Source organism: Nycticebus coucang, chromosome X (assembly GCF_027406575.1).
Source record: "Nycticebus coucang isolate mNycCou1 chromosome X, mNycCou1.pri, whole genome shotgun sequence".
NCBI classification, from domain to species: domain Eukaryota; kingdom Metazoa; phylum Chordata; class Mammalia; order Primates; family Lorisidae; genus Nycticebus; species Nycticebus coucang.
In genome coordinates this window covers 58963538-58969537 of record NC_069804.1, presented here as the reverse complement: position 1 = coordinate 58969537, position 6000 = coordinate 58963538, and positions in this window count along the sequence as shown.

Genomic DNA, 6000 nt, shown 5'->3' with positions numbered 1-6000 from the left:
CCGTGGACCCTTGTTCCTGCTCCCAGCTTCCCCAGGGACACCTTTGTTCATGTTCCTGTACTTCGTTCATCCCTGGTCCTTCTCTCCCTTACCCTTTCCTTTTCTTCCTCCTCCCTCTCTCTTGGCTGAATTTGTGGGTTTGTAAGGCTTAACCCCACGAAGACAAAGAGGATAGGTGGGGGAGACATTAAAATACAGTGTCAGGAGATGGAAAGGTGGCAAATATCTGACTGAGCTCATTTAGGAGAGCTGATCTGCAACCAGCAGTGAGGAAAGCTGAAAAGCAAAAGACTTTAGCCCCTTCAGCTGACCTTAGAACTATCTGCCAGATTGGCATTGGCATAGGTGGGTCATTAGGAAAGTTTCGAGATCCACAAAAATCAGGAAACATAAAATCCGCACAGACGGAAACAAAGGAAGCCCTCCCAGCAACACCGATGAGCCCACCAAGTTGAAACTTGCACAGGTACATCAGAAAGGGCACTGTGGACTTTGTTTCTTGAAAGTGAAATAATGGACCATAACACAGTCTGTCTCAAAATTTAGGTAGTAACCCATGTATGCCACTGCACATCGAACATAATGGTGGGGGCTGCAATTGCGTGATTGCTCTCATGTATATTTAAGAATCATTGAGACATCCAGATCCCTTATAAGCTCTCTGCAGTTTTGCAAATCACTCTCCTCCAACTCTGTGAGACTGAGGAGAGATTTACACTCTGCAAAGGATGAAATGGCATTTTTGTGGTCTTTGGAACTTCAGGCTCACTGGCAGGCACATGCCCAAACTGGGAATAGGGATTTAACTTACTGCCTACAGACATATTTAAGTCCTAGCCTCCTTTGGAATCTGGGGTCCAGATTGCTGGCATCTTGTCCTTTCCTGCACATGCAGGAGATTTTCCCCTGTGTAATCTAACCTTCTCAGGAGAGGAGACTTAGGAATGTTGGCAGGTACAGGCCTCTCAAGTTTTCTTTGTCAGTCAACTTGAAATATTTTCTGATTTCAATGTGAGTTTTTCTTAGAGCTATGGGCTACTTAGGAGGATATTTCTTAATTTAAAAACAGATTAGGTGCTTCGTAATGATTTTTGTTACTAATTTCTAGGTTGTGGCATTGTGTCAGAGAATATACAAATCACTGAAGAATCAAATCTTTGGGGGGGGGAGACAAGATGGCGGACTGAAGCCAGCTTTCAACAAAGGCTCCCGTCCAGAAGGAGAGTTAAGGGACAGGAATTTAGTAAGTATCCTGGTGGACTTGAGCCTCACCAAGAGAGAAGGCTGAAGAACGCACATCAACACCGCTGAGGCAAGTTGTGATCACAAGGACGCAAACAAAAGGTACAAAATCCACCACCAAGCGGACGGGAGTCCCCCTCCCCCATGAGACCGGCTCAAGAGCCCCACAATTGAACAAGCGGGCAGAAATTAAAGCCCCTCCCACTACACTCCACGGGAGAGACCTTCTAAAAACTGGACCTACCTCCCCTACTGGGGTGCCGTGGCGTTCTCCTGCCGGACATAGGGCTGAATAAAACTTTGGGAATCCTTTGCCGGCAACCCTGAATCCCCGGCGCTCCCCTCCCGCCCACTGAGGTCTGGAGGCCTGTCCCCCAGAACTTCGGATCCTTGGGTGATTTCTCAAGGGGAGTGGACAGTCCCCGAGTTGCGACTGGTCAGCATTGACTCTGAGGCACACCGAGTGAGGAGAGGGCACCGGGCTGAGGGGGAGTCACGCCTCGCGGCACTTCCCTGCGGTGCAGTGCACCAACCCTCCCCGGGCATAGGGGGCCCAAGACTGAATCAGACTCTGGCCTCCCCGCTGAGAGCTGAGAACCCCTACTCTCACTCGGGGTCTGAGGGCCTATCCCCCAGGAGTTCGGCTCCTTGGGTGATTTCTCGAGGGGAGTGCACAGTGCCTGAGCTGCGTCAGGTCAGCGCTGACTCCGGGATACGTGAGCGAGGAGAGGGCACTCTGCTGAGGGGAAATCAAGCCTTGGCGGCACTTCCCTGCGGTGCAGTGCAGGAGCCCTTCCCGGACCGTAGTATTGCGTGAAACTGAATGAAACTCTAGCTTCCCCCCGCCCCACTCCCAATCCGGGTCTGGGGGCCCATCCCCCAAGAATTCTGATTCTTGGGGGATCTCTTAAGGGGTGTGGACCCAGCACAAACTGCGGCCGCTCAGTGCTGACTCTGGGGCGCGGGACAGAGGAGAAAAGGGTCGCCTGAGTGCCCACACCAGAGCAGCAGTTCCCTGGAGGTAGATCAACAGCCATTTTTTCTTTAATGGCAGAACGCTCACTTCTGGATATTCTGAGGCCACACCCCCTGTCTCCCTGGGCAACCAGAGGAGGCCACCGGTGACACGGCTCACAAACCCAGAAGCCTCCAGGGCGGGGCCGACCCAGAGAGGTGTTCAGACGCAATTCTCCAGCAGCAAAGACGTTTGAACTCAAAACAGCCCGTCTCCTGTAGGCGACGACAGGAACAGAGACAGAACCTCACAAAGTTGTCTGTTCTGTTCTGTTCTGTTCTGTTAGCAGCATCCATCAGGGACGGGGCTAAGCCTGAGTGAACACCTCCTTCCCATCACCTGCATCAAACACTCAAAGATGTCAGGCCCCATCTCCTCCTGCTAGATAGCGGCAGTCTGCGGGGGCCTGGCAGACTTCCTTGCGATTCAGGCAGGTGCAAACCCCTGGAGTGTCTGTTCACTGCAGGCAACTGGGTGAGCCATCTGCAGAGATACCAGTGACTGGGTCCGACGGAGGGGCAAAGTGGGGAAGGAGACGTCAACCTTCCCAGACTGCTCTGTTTGCGGGTTGGCTCCTCCTGACTCCACGCTGCACTGGGGTGAGCTGTCTCAGAGGAGTCACCAGGCCCCTGTGATCCAGTTCCCAGAGACCTCTTGAACCCTTCCACCTGAGACAAGTGCCGATTGAGACAGTTGATTCGGACCTTTTGAACTGGGCTAATAGACTGAGGACATTTCAGGTGGTGCCCTGGGTGTGCGATTGTAGGAAGGTTTGATTCTCCTTTTCCAACTGGGGCCAGAGGTGGGCAGGCGGGGTGACTTAATTGCTGATTTTTCCACACAGCTGAGACTTCAAGCCAGAGTAGAAGTTGCAATAGGATCGAACAGAAACCAGCTGAAAACAAGACAGAACCACTTTGCTCCACCACACCAGACAGGGCCCCAGTTTCTCAGGCCACAACACTGTACGGGCCCTCGATAAAACCCCAGGGGAAAAACCAAAGGGAGTAAACCATGGGGCGGAATCAGCGGAAAAACTCTGGTAACATGAATAACCAGAATAGATCAACCCCCCCAAGAAAAGATACGGCAGATGTGATTGAAGATCCCATTCATAAACAACTGGCTGAGATGTCAGAAGTCGAATTCAGAATTTGGTTTGCAGACAAGATTAATAAAATGGAATTAGGAATTCGAGGAGAAATTCAAAAACTGTCTCAAGAATTTAACGAATTTAAAGACAAAACCACCAAAGACTTAGACACACTGAAACAAGAACTTACAGCCCTCAAAGATATGAAAAATACAGTAGAATCCCTCAGTAACAGAATGGAGCAAGCAGAAGAAAGGATTTCTGACATTGAAGATAAAGTCTTCGAACGCTCCCAATCTCTCAAAGAGGAAGAGAAATGGAGAGCAAAAACGGATCACTCACTCAGAGAGCTCTCAGATAATTCGAAAAAAAAATAACATAAGGGTTATAGGAATTTCGGAGACTGATGAAGTGGCAGCCAAGGGCACAGAGGCCCTTCTACATGAAATTATGAAAGAAAATTTTCCAGACATGCCCAGAGAATCTGAAATGCAGATAGCAGACAGCTTCAGAACCCCAGCACGATTCAACCCCAATAAGCCATCTCCCAGACATATCATAATTAGCTTCACTAAAGTTAACATGAAAGAGAAGATTCTCAAAGCAGCCCGGCGAAAGAAAACTATAACGTACAAAGGTAAGAATATTAGAATAACTGCAGATCTCTCTGCTGAAACTTTTCAAGCAAGAAGAGGCTGGTCATCAACTTTTAATCTCCTAAAGCAAAAAAACTTTCAACCCAGGATCTTGTATCCAGCTAAACTGAGTTTCATCTATGATGGAGAAATTAAATACTTCAATGACATTCATATGTTGAAAAAATTTGCCATAAGTAAACCAGCTCTTCAGGATGTTCTCAGACCTATCCTCCACAATGACCAACCCAATCCTATACCACAAAAGTAAACTCACTCAGAAACTTCGGATCAAACTCCAACTTCCACACTGGCGAAAGTATTAAAAATGTCCACTGGAACTTTGAAAAACTCGATACCAAAAATTCCACCAGACTTATCCTTACTCTCCATCAATGTGAATGGCTTAAACTGTCCTCTAAAGAGGCATAGGTTAGCTGACTGGATACAAAAACTTAAGCCAGATATTTGTTGCATACAAGAGTCACATCTCAACTTAAAAGACAAATACAGACTCAGGGTGAAAGGATGGTCATCCATATTTCAGGCAAATGGTAATCAGAAAAAAGCAGGTGTTGCAATTTTATTTGCAGATACAGTAGGCTTTAAACCATCAAAAGTAAGGAAGGACAAGAATGGTCACTTCATATTTGTTAAGGGTAATACTCAATATGACGAGATCTCAATTATTAATATCTATGCACCCAACCAGAGTGCACATCAATTTATAAGAGAAACTCTAACAGACATGAGTAACTTGATTTCCTCCAGCTCCATAATCGTTGGAGATTTCAACACTCCCTTGGCAGTGTTGGATCGATCCTCCAGAAAGAAGCTGAGCAAAGAAATCTTAGATTTAAACCTAACCATCCAATATTTAGATTTAGCAGACATCTACAGAACATTTCATCCCAACAAAACTGAATACACATACTTCTCATCAGCCCACGGAACTTACTCCAAAATTGATCACATTTTAGGTCACAAGTCTAACCTCAGTAAATTTAAAGGAATAGAAATTATTCCATGCATCTTCTCGGACCATCATGGAATAAAACTTGAATTGAGTAACAACAGGAATCTGCATAACCATACAAAAACATGGAAGTTAAATAACCTTACGCTGAATGATAGCTGGGTCAGAGATGAGATTAAGAAAGAAATCACCAATTTTTTGGAAAAAATGACAATGAAGACACAAACTATCAGAACCTCTGGGACACTGCAAAGGCAGTTCTAAGAGGGAAATTTATAGCACTGCAAGCCTTCCTCAAGAGAACGGAAAGAGAGGAAGTTAACAACTTAATGGGTCATCTCAATCAACTGGAAAAGGAAGAACATTCCAACCCCAAACCCAGTAGAAGAAAAGAAATAACCAAAATTAGAGCAGAATTAAATGAAATTGAAAACAAAAGAATAATACAAGAGATCAATAAATCAAAAAGCTGGTTTTTTGAAAAGGTCAATAAAATAGATAAACCTCTGGCCAACCTAATCAGGAAAAAAAGAGTAAAATCTCTAATATCATCAATCAGAAACAACAAAGACGAAATAACCACAGACTCATCAGAAATCCAAAAAATCCTTAATGAATATTACAAGAAACTTTATTCTCAGAAATATGAAAATCTGAAGGAAATAGACCGATACTTGGAAGCACGCCACCTTCCCAGACTTAACCAGAATCAAGTGGAAATGTTGAACAGACCCATATCAAGTTCAGAAATAGCATCAACTATACAAAACCTCCCAAAAAAGAAAAGCCCGGGACCAGATGGTTTCACGTCAGAATTCTACCAAACCTTTAAAGAGGAATTAGTACCTATATTACTCAACCTGTTCCAAAATGTAGAAAAAGAAGGAAGACTACCCAACACGTTCTATGAAGCAAATATCACCCTGATCCCCAAACCAGGAAAAGACCCAACAAGAAAAGAAAATTATAGACCAATATCACTAATGAATATAGATGCAAAAATATTCAACAAGATCCTAACAAACAGAATCCAGCAACA